Raw genomic sequence first — 23,611 nt, forward strand, 5'->3', positions numbered from 1 at the left:
TAGTCACTAAATAACAATAACTAAATAACAATTTCCATGCTATAATTAACAAGTCACTTTGATATAAGAGGAAATTAGGGGGTTGCTTTTGGGGGGGGGGGGTAATGCAACTTTCCAGATCTTTTAGTAGAATTATGAGAAGTCAAATAATTATCTGGAAAAGTGTTCAGAGATGACAAGTGTTAAAAAATTGGAGCGTATCCAAGGCTTTTGCCTTAGTGTAAAACTATAGAAAGGATTAAAAATATAAAAGGTAACTAGGATTGTTTGGACAGGGCTAGGAAAATAAAATGTAGATTGCCAATATCAGAAGGCTTGGTGGATGCCATCTTAATAGAATGTGTATTTGTAGATGGGTTGCTGTAAAACATCTGAAACAAGATCACAAAGGAAAAAGGTGCTTTTAAAACCTGTATTTATCTTTCTTTTATGGACAGATAGTGAATGAATGGTTTCTTCCATAGGTTTCAAGATTGAAACCCTAATACAGGGAAACTTGACTCTTATGTGAACAAAACATGTTGATCCTATGAAGAATTTGCTAGGTTATGAGAAAAGGTTGATAATTATTATATTTGATAACTATTATGGTGGGGCTTATTGTACCTAAATTCTACAGCCTCAATGGTTCTGCTCTACAATGGGCATAATTTACTGGGCTGTCTATAACTGTCATGACATTTCCACCATCACATTATCAAAATTCAGGTGCTGGCAAACACTGTATGCTCATGATGGTTGCAGCATCTCAACTTCACACAATTGCAATTTCTGACCTACCCAGATGGCTTTTGACAAACAAAGTTAATGGGAGAAGCTGGATTCAGTTAGTAATTGCATGATTTACTTAACAACCACAGTGATACTCTTGGCTCATAAAATGCTCATAAAACCAGACACAGCTCCCTTAATAACTACCCTCCTTAGCAAAGAAAATTCTGGTCCCAATTTTATTCATAACTAAGGTGGCGTCTACCTTACTAAAGCAAATTTGTTATCATGTAATGGTGGCTCTACATCAAGGTTGTAAACCTTGTGCCTGCGAGCCAGATGTGTCACATGCTGGCTATGCCCATTTCCCCTTTAGTGAAGGGGGGGAAAATGTCCTGATACATCATGTGATGCCGCCGTGATGATGTGAGTTTGACATCCCTGGTCTAAATGGATCCTGAGGCTCCTCCTCCTCGAGATGTTAGTGTTAAGGAGAAGAAATATATATAAATGAATCAAATGTGTAATACTTCTACTATTGTTTTTCAGATCTATAGATATGTTCACTTGCGAGACACTAATTATGTTCGTGGTAATGTTGGAAAGGTTTTATCCTCCCTCCTCCCATCTTCTCTTGGATAAACAAATATTATCCTGTGCTTTTATTTGTGTATGTCCTGAGGAAGGAGGAGTTATTTTTCTTTCCTGAGGAAAGAGGAGTTACTTTTCTTTTATGACAACATTCTGAAATTGAGTTGTTCTTTCATTGAGTTTTCCTATTTTCTTTCAGTTATATTACAGCTTTCATTAGTAATATAATCATTATGCCAGCTGACTTTTGCATTATAAATTGCTATGCTAACATTTTGCAACTGATAGATATTACTTTCATTGCAGGTCTGATTTATAATGGTATTCAACATTTGAAGAGACAAATAGAAGGATCTGCCCCTCCCACCAAGAGTCTGAGAAGTGAGATTATTTAACAGTTTGGAGATTGACTCATTAAAATAGTATCCATATCTTGCTAGAGGATGGCATATGAAAATATCTGCCTGTCCTTCCTCCCCAAAAAGAAATGAAACTACTCTATGCTGAAAATTTTCTAAGTAATAACTATGTTAGGGACTGCTACTGAAGCACAGCTGGAGCTAATATAGCCATTTTTAGCATTGTTGAATTTTCAATAGCAAATAATTTATATTGTGCATTATACTAGAGGCCACAGAGAGAGCATGGAAATAAAATTAGCTTTACTTTTTAATATTATTCAATAATTTTTTTGAGGAAGTGGTCTTGGTAGAAGTTGAGTTTCAATTTGTAATGCAGCCAAAAAAAGCTATTTACTGGATAATGGAGAGATTTTTTTTACCAATAACTTATCTTCACTGAACAGATATTTAACTGTTTGATTTTAGTTTTACTGTTTTCATTGTGAGTTCATGTGCAAAGACCATATTTTGCAAATAATTCAGCATATATACTGGCATTTTTGGTCAACTTTAGAGACCTCTGTGAAGTAGCATCATTCCAACTCTAGGCTTCACCTTCATATACAACATTGCAGCAATTGGATATGATAGGATGGAAAGGGGCTGTTAAACATATCCAGAAACTCCCTAGATCAAAATGGAGTGGCTGCACTGCAATAGCAGAAATTAGGCTCAATTTCCAAAACTGATGCATCACCAGAATAGCTTAAATCAAAAGGTGATGGATACCCATTTTTTTTAAAAAGGAACCAAAGGCAAAATAATAGTGATGCACATCCAAAAGTTGACTTCTCAAAAATATGACACCTTTTAAAATGACAATAACAATATTAAAAACAATAATAGAAAATGGAGGTAAAGATCAAAACAGAGAATAATACAAACAGGAATGAAAATACAATATATTGCAAACAGTAGTTAACCAGAGGTGTCAAATTCAATTTCATTGAGGGACACCTCAGGGTTCTGTTTGACCTTGGGGTGCAAGGGGGCTGGGGTGGATGTGGCCATCTTGATGTCATTTGTGTCGGGGGCACCTGTGGTTTCTTGATGCCTCCTTGCCTTGTGATCAAATGCTCTTTTGCTAGTAGTTTGTTCTGCTAGCCCTCTTCCAGCAAAAACAGAACTCAGGAGGGGTCACATGGCCTGCCTGTGTTGTGTTTTTGGCTGTGATGGTGTCTTACAGCCCTCTGCCAATGAAAATGTAGCTGGGGGGGGCTGTGCATGGCCCTCCTGAGCTCCATTTTCACTGGCAGAGGCACCATGGGCCAGTCCTGCACTGTTTGCAGGGTGGCCCCATGGGCCAAATCTAAGCACCCAGTGGGCCAAATCGGACCCCCAGGCATTGAGTTTGACACCCATGGAATCATTAACCCAATGATCTTTAATTATTAGTCGTGCAGGTCATACTTGTCGGAAAGGTGCTTTTTAAAGAGAAAAGAAAGAAAGGCTTTCTTTTTTTTCTTTGAAGACATTTCACTTCTCATTCAAGAAGCTTCAATCAGAACTAAAAAAGCTCCTTGAATGAAAAGCAAACATCGTCATAGAAAAACAAGAAAGTACACTTGCCTTTTGTAAATGCACCTTTGGGCCAATTGTCGTTAGATAAACTTATTAGCAATATAATCACTGATTTTATACTTATCACTGACAATGATATTTCTGCAAAAAAGTCATTGAGTTGCAGGTGTCTTCTCTCATACTTCTCCTTAGTTTTTAACACATTGATCAACACCTATGTGTTATCTTACAGAGTAAAAACATAGCACAACAATCTACACATCAATTCTGATGAAATATCTAATAATTAAGCTGGTAGAGATATTTGATAGCAAAGAAATTCAGAGAAATTGTGATGGCTTGCTTATAATTTTGCATTTACTTAATTTTTCAAAGATCGGGGACTAATAATTATTAATGTTTCTCCTGTATCTGCAGCATTCCTGGGCTTTGTATGTTGCAATTAAATTTCCCTGGAAGTCTTTGTTTCAGAACTGCTTTTATTATTGGTCTCATTCTGTTTTGTTTCCAATAACTTTCATCACAAAATAGGCAACCTTAGTTTGAAGTGTTCTTGACAAAAATATGCTTTATTTTGTGCTGATAAATAAATAAAGGGAGACTAGTATAGATCTATTTCAAGCTATTTAGCTCTCATCAGCTAGCCATACCCTTAATGGGATTCGAACCTGGGCTGTATTACATTTTAGGCAGATGTGTTAGCCATTAAGCCACAGGCTTTTCTCCGTTATCAGCTGAGCCAGGGAGAAAGGTATATATTTAAAGTCACAACCCCTGGTATGCCCAAATATGGGAGGAAGTCACAGCTTCCATTCTCTGTCCATCGGCTCATCACAAGAGACCATCCAGACAAAAACCCAATATTTTTATATTATTATATTATTTTTATGTTAAATAAAAATATTGGGTTTCTGTCTGGATGGTCTCTTGCGACGAGCCGATGGACAGAGAATGGAAGCTGTGACTTCCTCCCATATTTGGGCATACCAGGGGTTGTGACTTTAAATATATACCTTTCTCCCTGGCTCAGCTGATAACGGAGGAAAGCCTGTGGCTTAATGGCTAACACATCTGCCTAAAATGTAATACAGCCCAGGTTCAAATCCCATACCAGGGGTTGTGACTTTTATATATAGATAGATAGATAGATACACAACCCCTGGTATGCCCCAATTATGGGAGGAAGCTAACTGCTTCCATTCTCTGTCAATAGGCTCGTCACAAGAGTCCATCATGACAGAAACCCAATATTTTTACTGTTCCCTTTGTTATATTTGTGTTTTATTTGTGCTGATAGTCTCCCTTTATTTATTTTTCAGCACAAATAAAACATTATATATATTATTATATATTATATATTAAAGATATTTTATAATATATAAAATCCTCTGATCCAGCCTCAAACAAGCTTTTAAAAGAAATCAAGATTTATAATGATGCATGCCTCAGAACTTATTTCTGGTTGGCTTGTTTAATGGATGTGCCATATAAATGATTCTGACCCATAGCTACAGGCAATACTGAATTTTATACAAATTGCATATGTATGTAGCTCTGCCAATCTTTGTAGAGAGAAGATGTACAATATCATAGGGACTACTTCTAGATAGAATTAGGATTGTTATTCCAGTTGAGATGCCATGTGTTATTTTAACACCATTTAGGCTTTATTCTAGACAGAAAACATGCAAATTAAGTTGTTTCGTGGACATTGCTGAATCCATATCTTTAAACAGGATATGCTTTTGCTAGAAGAAAAATCAGAATAAAACAAAATCTAATAGTTATACCAATAGTACATATTACAAAAGGATTACCATAATTTTTGAAGTATAAGATGCACCTTTTTTCCTCAAAAAAGAGGCTGAAAATCTGTGTGCATCTTATACATCGAATACTGCATTTTTTGCCTCCCGAAGCCCTGCCCCATTCACCAAAATGGCTATCCATACCCTTATGGAGGCTTTCAGAGAGCTCCTGGAGGCTGGGAGGGCAGAAACGAGCAAAAACGGGCCATTCTTCGCCCCCAACCCCCAGCAGCACTCTATAAGCCTCCATAAGACTATGCATACAATTTTTTTGACAAAAAATGGACCCATTTTCACAAAAAAATGGGCCATTTTGGGGATGTTTGCAGAGTGCAAAAACTTTTTTCCCTTTTGGAAAGCTCTTTAACTGATTGATGAGAATTATATTGATCAAGTGCTATGCCAGCAGAAACAGAGTCTTAGGTGCTGCAGATTGTCAATGATGTCCTTCTCCAGAACATGGATAAATACACCTGGAAACATCTACCTACCTACCTACCTACCTACCTACCTACCTACCTACCTACCTACCTACCTACCTACTGTTCTCTCTTTCTCTCTCTCTCTCTCTCTCTCTCTCTCTCTCTCTCTCTCTCTCTCTCTCTCTCTCTCTCTCTCCCTATCTTTATATTTATATCTATCTATCTATCTATCTATCTATCTATCTATCTATCTATCTATCTATCTATCTATCTATCTATCTATCTCCCTCTATCTACCTACCTACCTACCTACCTATCTACACTCTCTCTCCCTACCTACTGTATTTCTCTCTCTTTCTCTCCCTCTCTATCCCTCTATCTACCTACCTACTTTTTTTAAAAAATTGCCTCTTCAAAACCTTGGTGCATCTTATATTCCGGTGCGTCTTATACTCCAAAAATATGGTATTTATTTACTTGCTTATAAGATTATAGGACAATCCATTTTAGGACCCATAAGTCTTGACTGCTCACAGCAATGGTAAGACTGCAACTTAAAAAAAACCAGTTAAAATAACTATAAACAACTTCTGATGTTTTAAAATTAACACTCCCTAAAAAAACCCACAATCACTGGGCTCCAACCTTAGTTACTACAGTTGCTATAGAAAAGTGAGCCTTTTTTGAAAGCTTTCTGGAAGGCTGAAAGGCTGGGAAGGGTGGTCCATAGGGCTTGAGCTGCTACTGAGAAGGCATGTACCATAAGTCCTACTAGATGACAACATTTGAGAAAAGGACTTGACAGATACCCTAAGGTACAGTTAACCTGGCCTTGTGCCATGAAGACTTTAAAGATGATACCTTGAATTTTACCCAGAAGTTCATCTAGAAATGGCAACAGATACAAAATATAGTGGCATCCTCATTTTTGTTATTATTAGCCAGATGCCACCTCTCTGGATCCAGGAGAGCTAAAACCAGAGACACTCTGATTTTTAAGGTTGAATTGGAGACCGTCCTTTGCTATCCAGATTCCCATATCTTCTGCCCTCCATACAAATGGAGGTGTATAACTGGGTGCCATCAGCATATTGATTTTACTGCACAGGACACACCGTGCCACCAAATGATCTTGTGCAGTAGTTTCATATAAATGTTAAAGAGGAATAGTGAGAAACCTGAACCTTGAAAAATATATGTAAAGAGCAGAAATAGGAATTGTCTGAGGAGTAAAGCTTTCCAGCAGCAAAATCAAGCTAAAGACTGCAACCAACTGAGATAATCTGAGTACAGTATTGCAAATAATTAAAATTGTTTAACAACAACAAGCTTTAGACCTTTTTACAAGAATCAATGCTTATTCTTTAACTATATAATTGTGGAAAAAGAAAAGATGTTGGATAACCATGTGGGAATCAAGAAATATAGCCTATTGATCTATTAGATTCAATAAGTCCTCTGGATGATAGCAGGCCCCAGAAGAAGAGATATAAATCAAAGTTTTCAGCTAGGATGGTTTCAAAATTTACCAGAAATATTTGTAATCCTGCTGAGCCATTGCTAACTGTGAAACACGTTTTTACAAAGTGTGCACTTGTATGGATACGTTTAAAATAGGAAGAATGAAACTGTTTGAAATGAATGAACTGAAAGTAAAATGAATGAACTGAAAGTAATGCACACAGGTGTTTATGGAAAGTGACAGTTAGTGAAGTTGTGAAGCGTGTATGTGGTTAGAAGAAAAGTATAAAGGATAGGGTTTGAGATGCTATTGTATCTTTTATATCTATTCATTTCTTATGTTCCAAATTATTAGAAACAATAAACCTCTGATCTTAAAGTAACAATTATTGCTTGCGTTGTTGTCTTTGCTTCCTATTGGAATTTTCTTATGACAACCTTTGTCTGAAGTGGTATAGGGTTTCCTGGCTCAGCAGGAGGTTGGACTAGGAGACCTCCAAGGTCCCTTCCAACTCTATTATTCTATTCTATTCCATTCCATTCCGAAAGTGTGGCTTGGTATCAAATTATTCAATATTGAAATATAGAAGGGATATGTTGAAAGAAGAGGAACATAATCAAGGCTGAAATAGCAGAATAGAGAATGTGCAAGTGCTGAATAAAAAGCCTTTATGCTGACACAGAACAGTTGGAAATCAGGCAATACAAATAAAGGCCCAGAGCATAGGAGATAAGGTCTTCAAAGCACATGACTGACTGTACTGTTAAACCCCCCAGCCTTTTCTTCTCCTCACCTATTCCAAATGTCTGAATGTATTCTTCATTTATCTGTTTGTATACTAGGTTCGTGGGGGAAAAAAACAAATGTATCTTTTTGAAAATACAAAGGCAGAATTTATTAAACTACATTTTTGATATGACATTAACTTTCTCCCCCAGAGAGATAGGCCACATTATGAACTTAAACATCACTATAAAATATTATAAAATAGGTTTGTTGACACAATCAAATGGAAAATTCTATTTGATTATTTTATTTACATAAATGTATGACTAACTTTAATTAGGATCATCCATCCATGTGCACAAACAATGGTGAAATAGCAGTAAATTTTCCCAATAATAGAACATTAAAAGGTTATTTTCTCAAGTTTGGTTCTCTATAGAATCTTGGTGACTTCAATGCTTTGAGAAGGTACCAAGTTGAGAAAAGCTATTCTAAATTGAAGAATTTCAGAACTAGTTTATACTAACAAACTAGCTAAGAACTACAGATAGTCTTTGACTTACAACAGTGACTGTTTGAAGTTACTGAAAAAAGTGATTTATGACCATTTTCTGCAGATATAACCAATGCAGCATCCCCATGGTTACATGATTTACATTCACATGCTTCACAATTGAGTCACAATTATGATGGTTGCATTGTCCCAGAGTTATGTGATTTCCTTTTGTAACTTTCTGACAAACATAGTCAATGAGAAAACTAGGTTCACTTAACAACCATGTTACTAATTTAACAACTGCAGTGATTCACTTAAAAAACATGGCAAAAACATCATAAAATGGGACAAAACTTGCTTAACAAATTTCTTACTTAGCAACATAAATTTTGGGTTTAGGTGTGGTTGTAATTTGAGTTCTATTATGAAAGAAATCAAGCACCACTAGAGCTAGAAAGTCAGAAAGACCAAACAATTTATACCTGTTTGTGCACCATTTCTCACCTGCAAGAATCCCAATTAGGCAGAATTACCACCCTAATTAAGCAACAGTCTTTGCTACTAAGTATCATTAGGCTTAATTTGGTTCCTGGGGAAATGTCCTGCTTAAAACAAATTTCATAACAGAACACTGGCAATTAATATGTTTACTCACATCTACATTTTTTTTAAATGGTCATTTTATTTAAACTAATGGAAACTTCTGTTCCAGTATTTTCTGGCAATGATTTTTTTCTATTGAATTATTAATTGTTGAGGGTTTTCTTTCACTTCCAATTTGTCATTTTGTTAATTGTCCAGAAAACATGAAATTCTCTCTCTCACTGATCAAAAGCAAAATGTTTGTACCAAGAAGGAAAAAAATGATTTTCACTTATTTTCTGGGTAATATAAAGAGAGAATAGCAGGAGATCTTGCAAGGAATCAATGCAAAATAATTTTCCTGTTCATTTTTCTCAGGACCTTTAAATATCATCAAAGAAGAAATTAATTGAACATTGTCATTAATTGTCAAGCAGTACAGTAAAAAGTTAAAGAATATCTTTCTTTGGATCAATGTATGTGAGAAACAATAATATTGAAAAATCAACACAGTAGCAAAAAATCTTGAATAACCCTTTAATTAAATATATTTAATTTATATTTCATATTTTGTGGCATCAATGAAATAATGGCTAGTAGATAGAGTCCTTGTTATACAGTATAAATATAATTTATGGTAGATTACAATTGTGTATCTTAAATTCAAAGTACCACTATTTGTATCCTCAGATGATGCATTTTTGTTGGTTTTATATGCTTTGTTTTTTGTATTTTATTTCTACACTTAATTTTTTTTTAAAGTGGAAAATGTGTATTTTTAGCACCCCAACATGCGTGCTTGGCTATATTACATATCTGGAGTGTATTTTCATGCAATAAATGATAAAAACAAATTGGCAAATTGTTTTGACACATTTTTGTAACTAGCTATGAGTTCTGTAACTATGCTGTACAATTTGCAGTTGATACCATAAAATACATATACAACATAAAAATTCAGACATTTGCTGAAATTCCCAATTTTCAAATGTTATAGTTATGTGTTTGAATTCCTAATGTAATAGTAGAAAATCTCAATATGATGTTCAAAATAAATTAGGAAATTGATCACAGATGTATCTACAATATCTATAGACCTAAACTGCAAAATTAAAATAGTTTTCCAATTTAAAATAAACAGTAAAAAGAATTTTAAAAAGAATATAAGGCAATCCAGTAAGTTAAATTAATACTGGAATGTCTTAATTTTTAAATACCATTTAAAATATTCACAGGAATATAAGTACTGCCACTAGTTTACCATATCAAAAAAATCTTGAAATATTTATCGCTAAACAATCCAAGACCTTTGTGTAATATATTAGTCTGCATAATGAAAAAATTCAACTGGGTTTACTTTCAGCCCTGTCCTAGTTCCTTCCAAAATAACTATCTATAATTTATTTGCATTGTGTACAGAATATGACTACATTTGACTAAATATCTTTGATACAGTTCCAAGACTGTATTCTTAAATTTTGTGTGTATTCTTATTTTTTTTCTAATTTTCAATAGTATTTTTGAAATTTAAGTTTTTCAGGAACTTAAAACTTTTTTGTAGGCCCTTGGAAATATTTAAGTTTTGGAAGTATGATTTTTTGTGTGTAGAATAGAATGGAATTCTTTATTGGCCAAGTGTGATTGGACACACAATAAATTTGTCTTTGGTGCCTAAGCTCTCAGTGTACATAAAAGATATAAGCAATAAATCTTGATCGCAGTCAGCATAGTCAACACATCACAAGGCTGGAAGAGATCTCAGAGGTCTAGTCTAACCCCCTGTTCAAGTTAGGAGCCTTATACAATCTCAGCAGTGGTGGGTTCTGGATCCTGGTGCAAGCTGTATGGTGCAACGGAGCCAGGCATTCACCACATGAATGCGCGCAGCACGCATGCATGCGTACTTACTGTCCGCAATGCTCCAGTTGCTCAGCAGAGCGTCATGCAGGCACTGTACACTCTGTGCACTTTGTGGAAGCCCCGAAAACTTCAAATACCGGTAAGGAGCACAGGCAGGTCAGTGGGCCCTCCAGAGCACCATATGGTACCTGGTGCTCCTGGCAGGCACAGGTAACCCATACTGGGACATATCGATCGTAACCCACCACTGCATCTCAGCCACATGGTTGTGGTCTATTTTTGAAAAGCTCCAGTTTTGGAGCACCCACAATTCTGGGAGGCAATGATTTAATCCAGAGAAATAGGAATAGCATGATTTTCAAAGCTGACTTAAGTCTCTTTACTCATGATGCTGTAGTTCTACAAGTAATTTTTGAAAAGGGGTAACATGGGGCTTAATTTAATAACTTACATAAACTAAAAAAAAAGTAAAACTGTATTGAAAAACTTATCCAATTCTGTCATTTAATGTGCTATCAGGGGGAGGCGAGAACTTCTGCAACTCAAGCAGTTTTGATTTTATAATGTGCAATCTAACTTCAATAATACCCCCTTTCTCAAAGTAGAGTCTCTTAAATTAGTAATAAACATAACAGTGAAAATAAGTGCCACAAAGAGCATGACTTATATCACATTTAATGTTTCAGTAAATGTTGGAAATGCAAGTTAAGCTAAATGAATTTAATTTGTGTGTGTAGTCAGGATGTTTAAATATGTTGTTATTTCTGGTAAAAGGTCCAGTGCCTTTAAAGGGGGAAAAATGCCAGCAAGAAGATCAGGAGGAGTTGACAATGTTAGGCACTACAGGTATTCTATATTTATTCATAAACTTGGGTCATAAAAGCCTGATATCGAATATAAGTGAATAAGTAAAATTACAGGTCATTTGACTATAGGAAACACATATGAGGAAAAAAAAGACAAAATATTTAAAGTATAAAAATTTGGATAAATGTATTGCTATGTAATGGAGAAATATTGAAATACACACAATGGATTGAAAAGATGACAAATTATACCATATATATAATTTAGAGAAGGAGGGGGGGACTCAGCAATTAAAGATACTGAGTTTGTCAGCTGGAAAGCTGACAGCCCAGGTTTGAGACCCAAATGCAACACAATGGAGTGAGTTCCTGTTCCTCGCCCCAGTCCTGCCCACCTAGCAGTTCAAAATAATGCAAAGTAGTAGATTAATACTCTGTTTCCCTGAAAATAAGACCTCCCTGGATAATGAGCCCAATCAGGCTTTTGAGCACATGTGCTAAAATAAGCCCTCCTCCAAAAATAAGCCCTCCCTGCAAATATTGCAATACAGCATCAGTTGTGAGGTGACCACGCTTGCCTCTTTCTGCACCTCAAAAATAATAAGACTTCCCCAAAAATAAGGCCAAGCACTTATTTCAGGGGTAAAAATAAATAAGACCCTGCCTTATTTTGGGGGAAACACGGTAGGTATATCTTCAGTGGGAAGGTAACAGTGTTCCATGTACCTTCAGTGTATAGTCATGCTGTCTACATGACTATGGAAATTTATTTATGTTTTTAACCACCTATCATGCTTGCAGAGAATCTCTAAAATCAGCAGAAATGGCCAAACTCAGTTGTTTTGGAGGAGCTAAAAAAGTAAGTATCTTTATTAAAAACTGAAACTGTTTGTAGACTTTTTGATGAAAATTTAAACAGTTGAAATGGTGATTTGTGGATTTGTGGATTAAAAAGGGGTTTGAATATGGGACATAGGAGATCTCCGTAATGTAATATAAAAAAAGAGAAGAGGGATAAGTACTTTATTTTTAACCATTGAATAGCAGATTGAAAGTCACTTCTGTAATTATATTTTTTTCCTTTAACCGCATTGTTTTCTTCACTTTTTCTGTCTGTAATTTTTCTTTATGAGTTTCATGTTGATCTTATAGCTATGTAAACTTGATCTTATATCTATGTAAATACTACCAACAACAACAACAACAATTGTTGTTGCTGCCAATTACCTCCCTAAGACCCATCAGATCCCACAGACTAGGCCTCCTCCGAATTCCATCTGCTGGCCAGTGTCGACTGGCAACTCCCCGGGGGAGGGCCTTCTCTGTGGCTGCTTCGGCCCTCTGGAACGATCTCCCCATTGAGATCCGGACCCTCACCACCCTTCCGGCTTTCTGCAAAGCAATTAAGACCTGGCTGTTCCGACAGGCCTGGGGCTGTTGAATTTTCCAGCCCCATCCGAGGTTATGACTGTTGTGTTTTTAAATGTGTTTGTCTTTTTATTTTTATTTTGTACCCCCCTCCCTTTTTGATTGTGAGCCACCCTGAGTCTCTTGGGAATAGGGCAGCATACAAACTGAATAAATCAATCAAATCAATCAATCAACAACAACTGCAAATTTCTATGTTCTTCAGAACTTCCTTGGAAATATCTATTAAATTGATTATTTTGTAAATCCTACCAAAACTCATTTATATTCTATTTTAATTGATGATGTTTCCTCTTTCTGTTACCTAGTTTTTAAAAGTTGTGATTTTCTTTACATATATTCTACATTTCATAGTGTATCATAAGTACATTCAAAATATAGCTTTATCCAAGTCACTTGGCTGTAGATAAGTTGGGATTTTACAATAAAACACTGGAAATAGAAAAGAAAACTTCCTTCTGTTCGACTCAAAATATGTTTCCAGATGTTAAGGTCAAAGGTTGAACATAAAAGTATCAGGTTTTGGCCTACACTAACTGGTGTTCAGGAGCAAGTGTTGGAGTTCCTCCCTGGAGGGGGTTCCCTTTGTACTGGTTCAGTCATCCTCTTTAGACGCTCCCAGTAAGAGGTCCTGTTCCATGCTGCTGAATTATGATACTTCACGCTTTAAATGCTTCAAAACTTGTATTTGCTTTTTAACAATTGGCTGCATACTTATTTCTTCTAATAGAAATAAGAGCCAAGGTGGCGCAGTGGTTAAATGCAGCACTGCAGGCTACTGCTAGATCAGCAGGTCAGCGGTTCAAATCTCACCGGCTCAGGGTTGACTCAGCCTTCCATCCTTCCGAGGTGGGTAAAATGAGGACCCAGATTGTTGGGGGCAATATGCTGACTCTCTGTAAACCGCTTAGAGAGGCCTGAAAGGCCTATGAAGCGGTATATAAGTCTACTGCTATAGTGAGATGGGTGGTGCCTAAATCTGAAACATAAATATGGCAACTAGAAAATCATCTATATTGTCAAGAAATGATCCATTTGTGCCACTAAGACCAGCAAGTGCAAAATATAATGCTGGCAATATTTTTTAGATAAGTCAATAAAAAATAAAAATAGGCTTGTCTATCTCCCATATTAGGGATAGAATAATAAATTCTATTGTAAATTTACCTGTTTTTATATACAATACATGAAATGAAGTTGTTCTCTTTCAAAATGGCCATTTCTACAAAAATTGCAGTTCAGTTTTCCAGTTAGATTATATATATTGGGTAAAAAAGAAGAAAAATAGTAGTTTAACACATTGTGTAATAAAATTTTAAAGCAAAAGAGTTATATTAAGATGAAAATGCTTCATGAAAATACATCAATATTGTCATGAAATTGCTTCTACCTCACTGCTGATTTTGCTTTCCAAAATCTTAAGAGTGTCTGACCAAACATTTAAGATTAACAGTCATGAAGTGCAGAAAATGCACATTAACTGATTAGTACATACTCCAAATGACCAAGAGGGTTGATAAAAGTAAAATGACATCCATTCTAACCAGTAGTTGCTCCTCAACCAGTCAGTAGTGCCAAGGACATACACCACCAAAGCACTTTTCATCTTCTACTTAGTTTATTAACACCAATCAATGACAGCATGGTATTATGGCAGCACAAGCACTAAAAGAGAACTTGAGATTTATGGGGTTGAAGATGAAAAAGAGTAGACAATGGAAATATCAAAATTATGATGTTATCTTAGAGTAAGGTGACCAGATGTCCCGCTTTTGACAGGACAGTCCCGATTTTTAACAATTTGTCCCGTGTCCCATGGCGTTTTTAAAAAGTCCCGATTTTTTTTAAATTTTTAATCAAGGAACCTCCCCCCCCCCCCCCCCCGGTCAATGGTGTCCCACTTTACCAATGTTAAAATCTGGTCACCTTACCTTAGAGAGAGAGAGAGAGTGAGAGAGTAAAACAGTCCGAACCAGTAGAAATCCACCACTGAACCCCTTCCTTTCCTTCCCCTCCCCTCCCTTCCCTGCTCCTCTTGATAAGAACCGGGATGTCAAAACATACAATGCTGTAGTTTAACAGATAATATAAAGTATATTTTATTTGAGTCATGGACCCAGGGATACACATATTCTAAGTTAAATATCATAGTAAGTTATACATTATAGTAGATGGGGCTATGATGAAAAATCCATGTGAAGAAATATTATATCTTTAAATATACCTTTAACTAGGATGAGCCTCTGAATGTCAAATGTGGATTTTTCTGATTACAGCTTAAAATAAATATTTTCTTTTAAAAAAACCTGTTTTCACATATGGTGAATCATCATGTTCATATTTATGGTGATGATCTGTGTTAACGAGTATATTCTGAAGAAATCAGCATCCATGCATTTATCTTTCCTTTTTCCTAATTTTCCATCTGAAGAATTATATATCTAGCATATAAACAACGTCTATGAAAAATCTTAAGAGATACAAAAAAATGTTCATTTGTTGTCAACAAAGTGTTTTTAGGAATTGGGGATGTAGTACAAGATTTGTGTAACAAGTTCCATAGGTATGTATGCCCACCTTCATCATATAGAGCCGAGGTGGCGCAGTGGTTAGAGTGCAGTACTGCAGGCTACTTCAGCTGACTGCAGTTCAGCAGTTCGGCTGTTCAAATCCCACTAGGCTCAAGGTTGACTCAGCCTTCCATCCTTCCGAGGTGGGTAAAATGATGACCCAGATTGTTGTTGGGGGCAATATGCTGACTCTGTAAACCGCTTAGAGAGGGCTGAAAGCCCTATGAAGCGGTATATAAGTCTAACTATTGCTATTGCTATTGCTATATAGTAATAGCCCACCTTCATCATATAGTAATTAGCCCATCTTCATCATATAGTAATTAGCCCACCTTCATCATATAGTAATTAGCCCACCTTCAACATATAGTAATAGTATGAGTATAAATAATAACATGCATGCACATACCACAATCCCAGAAATCAGAAAGAGTGTAATAGTACCTTTTCATATTTACACATTTTATAAAAGGCATAAAGGGTGCTAGTTGGAAAAAGGTGTTGCTAAACTCTATGATGTGGGGCTCCGATGAAGTAACATGGCTATCTTGCTATAGTAAAACACACAGACACAGTTATGCAGCAGAGCATTATAAGACACAGATTCTGAGGTAAATTAATAATCCATTGACTGGAATCTTAAATTGCTTTTTAAACACTTCTAAAAAGATCTCCACAGGTTGTGGCCATATTTACAATTTACCACCAGCTAGTCTACAATGTACAGTAATAAAGAAGAAATTTAAAGAAGAAAAAATACATTGCTAAGTCTAGTGCAAATTTTCTGTGCCTGGAAAGAACAATATTCTAAAACTGGGGTTGCCTTGTAAGTACAGTGTAGATTATTGTAGGCCTACATTTTACGAACTTTGTGCACAAATGTTTTTTTTTATTCTCACTCAAATTTACGAGACACGTGAAGCCATTGTGCTCAAGATGACAACATTAATACAGCTAAGAAAAACTGTTTAGCAGTCTGAAAGAGGACCTTTGGCTTTACAGTAGAATGAGAACAAGTTTAAAAACAGGCACTGTATGTTATGGATGAGGAAGCACGATTCAAACCATTGAGCAATACCAAAAAATTAGCAAAATACATAACACGGAAACTACAGTTGATAAGATGTCTTGAGTTACAGTTTGTCTAACATAACCATATTTCTCACATTAATAGTGAGGTAAATAACACACTTAACATTATCCAGAGAACACAATGGCAATAGAAATAGCACTTAGATTTTGGTTTTTTTGCTCCATAGTGCTTTATAGTACTCTCTGAGCAATTTACACTATTGGCATATTGCCCCCAGCAATCTGGGTCAATAATCCTTATTTTACTGACTTCAAAAGCATGGACAGTTGGATTGAGTCCATTAATATCAAGCACCAGACTGTGGACAACTTAATCTGCAGTACTACATTTTAACTACTGGGCTCCTGTTTTTCATGTCCTGAGTAAATGATATGATCATCTGACTGAAACTATCCAATCCCAGCCCAACTCAATTTGCTCATGCCTAGGATGTCAATTAGCAATTGGCCTTCTCATGCCAATGATACATTATGACTACTAGTTTCTTGCAACCCTAGCCAAAACTTTAGCCAAGTTATAAATTTGGTACCAGAACCAAACTGCAATCCATATAAACCAGTTAGCCTATATGATGAAAATTTTAATTCATCAGATTGAATTAATTGCCTGCACCCTGCACCAATATCACTATAAGTCTTGAGAACATCGGTGAAATAACTGTATTAGCTCCAGATCTGTCACAAGAGGGTCCTCTCCTGTCTGGCTAATATAATGGGAACCTGAGCAAGTTTACTATGTACCTAACTCAATACATATCTCTCTGAGATCTGACAGTCTTCTGATTAAATTCTTGTAACTATCCTAATGCTAGAGGGAACTTTAAATGGTCGGCCCAAAATGTGTTGCAGACATGGACAGATACATTATTTTTTAGATATTCATATGAAGGCTAACTTTAATGATTCAGTCAACTGGATAACTGCCAGTTCTGAAATCTTTCACTTCCAACAGGGTAAGCACTCAGTGTGGATTGTACTGCTGACTTTCAGCTATTAGCACAGGGAGTGGGCTGGAATAGGAAAAATCTAACTGACAAATGTAAAGAGTGACTATCAGATGAAATAAAAGAAGTATATATTCATCAAGGTATTGCACAGGCTTTCAGTGCATTACTTAGGAGTGCTTGGATATTGGTGATAGACATGGTAAATTGTAGCAGAGTATAAATGGGAATAGAAGATGCTACTATTCTCAGTTTTTTGTTCTCCATGATTGTTGGAGATTGGAGATCTCACAAGTTGATTCCATGTAGAGGGAGCTAGCAGGGCTTTGCTCTCTGCCCAAAAGAAGATGTGTCAACACCCACAAGGCCTATATCTATATTGTAGAGAATCTGGCCACTTTGCACCTCTACTCCTTCCAAAACACCAAAAAAGTTTTGAACCGTACTCATGAGGAAGATGGATACATCTGCCACCCACTTTTTGGGCAGAAACCATGCATCCAGGAGAACTGCCAGATTCTGCACCAGGTCTGTCTGAGGCAGTGCCACCCTCTCCAAGATTAACAATAGAGATTCTTGGCCTTAGAAGGTCCAAATGCCCCAAACCACTTAGTTTTCTTGGGTTGAGCCAAAGCCTATTGCATCTCATTCTGGGATAAGGATATGGATATGCAGCCAAAGCCTATTGCATCTCATTCTGGGATAAGGATAAGGATATGCAGGGCAGCTAGGGATGGAGATATAAAGCTGGGTATCAACCATGTATTGTTGATAGCTTCAAGTAGCTGCCTCATGTAAATGCTAAACAGGAGGACAGAAAGAAATGAGTTCTAAGTGTGAGCTATGAATTCTCCCTCCACATCAATACTGACTGGAACTGGCCACAGTGGAAAGAGGAGAATCAGCATGGCACTGTTCTGCACATCCCCCAAATCCCAGAGCTGTTCCTGAAAGACATCGTGATTTATGGTAGAGCAGGGCTGTCAAATTCCCGGCCCATGGACTAGATGCGCCACACACTGGCCACGCCCATGCCTGATTTAGTGAAGGGGGGGAAGTTCCAATACATCATGTGATGCTGCCGTGACGGTATGAGTTTGACACCCCTGTGGTAGAGGAAGGAAGAACCATTCTGCTCCTGCTAGGAGCTTATCTTTTATCATCCTAGACTACAGGACATGTAGACATCTACAGATCTTAAATTAACAAAAGACACAAGAAATGTTGAATATATGTTGAAGCACTGATTATACACTGATAATCAGGGATCAATATGACAGAGATAATTTAATTTGGATTTCTGCAAGGGGTTAAACCTGATGGCCTTAATGCCTGCTTCCAATTCTTGATTCTATTATTTTGCCTTAGTTTACATTTCCATCATTCTGGATACTTGGGATGATGGACTTACCAAGAATTCATGTCATGTGGCTGGAAAGGAAGAAAGTTTCCCTCCCAGAAGGATCTTCAGATATGTAGGAAGAAATTTAGTTTATGAGGTTTGTAACAGTTGGGGAATTCCTTCATATTTTCAGTTAAATTGGGAGAAGCATGAATAACTCTGGATACTGAAATGGGATTCAGAAAAAAAAGTTTGGCAGAATTTTGGGACATAACTGTATTTGCCAAAAGACTGGAAACTTTTTTGCTAATATTTATATGGTTGCTCATGCCTTTTTCATTTTATTATATCAAGCAATCTGTCATGTATCCTTGCAAAATTCTTGTCCTAACTGTGGGAATGTTAACTGTTTTACAGTCTTAGATTGAAATCTTTATGTCTATTGCCATTTTAAAAAGAAAATCAGAGGATTAATCCAAAAACTCCTAGTAATAAGTCCCTTCTTATTTAACACACATATCTGTACATTTTGATGTGATGAAAACTTGAATACATTGAACTTAAACTCTTAATAAGCCACTTTAATTCTACTTAAGGTGAAGAATACACTTTGCAAGTGTATGGTGAAAATTCATTAGCTAGTAGCTGTAAAATGCTATGAGCATGCAAAGCATTATGTAAGTATAAAACTTAATTGTTATTTTAATTGAAGCCATATTGAGCTGTTGAATGATTACTAAACTGAAAACAACTGCTTTGACCTCACAAACTTCTTGATGATGGAAGAACTGTCAGACAGAAACTTCTGTTGTGTTCGGGTCTTTTCCATTGTAATATTGAGATTGTCTTGGCAACGTTTCGGCAAGGTCTCACTCGCCATCTTCAGGCTGGTGTAGAATTTCTGTCTCTCCAAAAGAATTTAAGAGTAATTTGAGTGCTCAAAATGAAAGTTATCTAGATTGGACTTCCAAGCACTGGCCACAGAATTTGGAGTGACTGAGATCATAACAAACTTGATCTCACCATCTTATTGACTTTAAATGTTGATGAATGTGTGTCTAATTTGATTATCTTGACAGAGTTAGGGTGGTAGTTTTCTGTAAGTGGGAAATTATACCTGGGTAATACTTTAATCAGTTTTTATTTGTACTTATACCCTTTCAATATTTCCTCTACATATTATTCTAATCAATCTCTGCAGGTTCCAGTTTATTCTAGAAAACTCTGGGAAATTCCCTGCTATGGACTAACATTCAAAGTCCTGGTCTTTTTCTGAAATTCACATACTACTCATGAATTTCACCTGTTTGTACATAAGTACTCTCTTTCTCAGAGCAGAGATCAAGTGGAGAAACATTTGTTTTAGTACAGATTAGAGATTATTTTCAGTACTGTGATTATTCTATCTGTTCTATCCTACTATTATATGATTTTAGTGTTGGTCATATGCTACTTTCTTTGTCTGGATAATCTGTCTACATTTATTCACATTTGAAAATCCTTAATTTGATTATAGTTTGATTACTTTATTACAAATGCTTCTGTAAAGCATGATCATATTATGCCAGGGTGCCATGATCTATAATTTATATCTTATTTCCTGAATGATTAAAAGTACTGGTATTAGTACTGCAATTGAAGTGAAATGTATAGTTACAAAGGACGGATATTGCCAACTGAGGTCAAGTGCATTGGCTAATAGGTTCAGAGAGGATCCTGTCATGAAATGCCTAGTTTTAAGGGATTGCACAAAGTGCAAGAAATTGCTTAAATAACTTCTTTAATATATTAATATGTGCCCAGTAGCATATAACTCTCTCATAATAACTACTGCAAGACACAGCTGCATGTGTGTACATGCACTTTCAGTGGTCTAGTTTTATCATAAACCTGAATATGTACACATGAAGTTGCTATCTGGACTTCAAAACCAACTCTTGGATTTCTACTCTTCTCCAACTATAGTTAGAAATCCCGGAGGCCTATTTTCCAGCATTGGTCATCAGTTAAATAGCTAGAAATTAAATTCTGGTGCTCACGGCAATTGGCTCAAGCCAGATTCATTGAGGAAAGGCAGCAGTGATAGGTCACAGTGCTTTTAGGAACAGAGCAGTGCTAGCAGGGTGCATCAATTCTAAAACCAGACTCCTAAACTCAAAATTACCTCTAGGGTTATACTTTGTGTGCTTCTTTCCTGCCATCTAGTAGTCACACCAGTCAGGACCAATATATGCTGTCTCCCATGCTTACATGAAGCCTTTCCCCTCTTGTTCCATGGCCACTCATTGTGTCAATTAAGGTTCTTCTAGAGTCTTAAGCCAGCCCTGCAGCAAACCATGACCAGATTAGATTTTATTTTAAAGACTTAAAAAAAACCTTTTGTAACTAACAAAAAAAAGCTTCAAACAGCTGGGATTTCTGATAAATGAGATAGATTTGCTATAAATTATGGCTACACCTTTCTCCATCTCCATCCCAGGCATGCTGCACCACACAGTGGACAGAATTGGGAAAGAATATGTCTCCCTTCTTTTTTTTCAAGCCAGGTTTTTATGATACATATCAAGGAAATGTTGTCATCCAGGATTAAATCCTGATTAAATATATATTTGGCAGCAATTCGCCCAGCATTAAAAGACAGGATCTTTAAGCTGGAGAGTCAAGCTTTGTATTACCTTGACTTTACTTATGTAATAATACATGTGTAACCTTCCCAAGTACTTATCACACTTTTCAGGGAATGCATGATAACAAGAAAGAGTTATGGCAAATAATGAAGAAAATCTTGTTTAAGCAAATTAACGGAAGTCTTCTTTAAATCTTTCTATGGCCTGTGAGAATTTTTAAAGAGCAAAACACAGATAAGAAGATGACTACCCCATATTAATATTTTTTTTCCATCTTGCTCTATTACAAATTACAAATTGGTAACAATCTGTGGAGAAGTTTTGGAGTCTGCATCAGTCAAGACTCTGCTATCTAATCCACAGAGTTTTATGCTAGAAGGAATGAAGCTCCTACCCACTGATTCTGCTTTTTCACAAAGAGCCTTGATTATATCTTCAGTAATACATAAAAGACCTTAGGAAATATACAGGAGAGAAGAAAATGTTCCTGAAAGTACATTTTGAAACCACTGGTGTCTAAAATTAGTTGTCTTCCATTTCTTGTCACTATTGAGGTAAGCAAATAATAACCAATTGAAGCAGAAGTGCCAAAATAATTGTTATAGATGTTGATGGCTTTATTGAAAGTTATCAGAATATTTAAAAGCGGGGGGGGGAACTTATGTTCTTTGAAATTTTAGAGTTTGAGAGAAAAAGATAATACCTTGTATTGAATACAATATGTATTTATAAATACATATTGGAAATGTAATTTGGTTCCTAAGTCTTATCCAGAGCTCCTGTTTGCAAATTGCTTCTTTCATAGTGATAGAGTTGACCTTGCAGGTCCCTTTTTTCCCCTTTAAGGGTCCTTGTGAACAAGGTCAGCCACTGCTTGTGCCACTTCTCAACCTTCCCCCACACATATTTCTGTTATATCTTTTTACTATCTCTGCTGGACACCACACCTTTCTGTAATTATCAATGCCTGCTTTCTGTCACTTCAAAGGCTTCTCAGCACTGGGAACTTTTCTTCAAAAGACTTTACATTGCTAAAAAAACCTCTGTCATTGACAGGAGGTCCCCCTTTGAAGTTTTTTTTCATGGCACTTATTGATTTTACCTCTTTAAAAGATGTTCAGATTAGAAAATATTTCACTACGCCTGAAAGTGTGAATATGTTTCTATTGCTGCGAATGCTTCTCTTTTGAAGAAGCAAAATTACTGCAGCAATATTTCCCCATTCTCTTTTTTCCCCCCATGAAGACCAGTGGAAATCTTTAGTTCTTACTTATAATGGTTCTGTGCTTCCTTTTTCAGAAAATTGCAGAATCTTGGCTTCTCTGAAGCTTCTCAGCACCAGTTGCATAATATTCAATTTATGGAATGGATACTATGGCTCATTTCACATGTAAGCATTGCATTAAGGCAGTTGCAGTCTCTTCTAACTTGGTGGCAGTGGATATGCAATATTCTTCACATCTCTTTGTGACATTTCAGAACATTGTTATTGTTTGGTTGCTTCTGACTCTTTGTGACCTGATGATGAAACAAGTAATTGCTTCTTTGAGTTTGTGTAAGCTCATGTTCATGAAATCAATTGTTTTTTCCAGCCTCTTCTTTTATTGCCTTTGACATTTCCAAGCAGCAGGGTCTTCTCCAGGCTCTTCCTTCTTCATTATGGGTCCAAAACATTTAAGCTTTAGCGGCCTGATTTTATTTCAATTAGTTTTAAATGGCTTGTTTTTATAACAGTCTACATTATTCTGAGCTATTTCCTTCAGCATCATAGTTCAAAGACATCAATTTATCTTCATTCAGCTGCAGATGGGACAAACATGGCCTTGATCATACATTTTTCTGATACCAGCATGAAGTCTCTGAACTTTAATATTTTCTCTAGATCAGGCACAATCTTTCTGCCAAACAGAGACACCTCTTTAGTTCAAGGCTGCAGCTACTATTCCTATGAAGATAAAGGTTATTATTACTACTTCACCTATTTGCATTGCCCAAGTAGTTCACATAATTTAAGGAGAAAGAGAGGGGGGAGGGAAGGAGGGAAACAATTATTTTTGCTTCTCATCTTCAAGTTCAACTATACATTTGTTCGTCTTCTTAACTTCCAGACACCAAAAATTATTTATAATTACTGTATATACTCAAGTATAAGCCGGGTTTTTCAGCCCACTTTTTGGGCTGAAAAAAGCCGCCTCGGCTTATACTCGAGTCAGTGAAAAATT

Source organism: Thamnophis sirtalis, unplaced genomic scaffold (genome assembly GCF_051295495.1).
Source record: "Thamnophis sirtalis isolate CommonGarterSnake01/CBP01778 unplaced genomic scaffold, rThaSir2_p1.2 scaffold_11, whole genome shotgun sequence".
Lineage (NCBI taxonomy): Eukaryota > Metazoa > Chordata > Lepidosauria > Squamata > Natricidae > Thamnophis > Thamnophis sirtalis.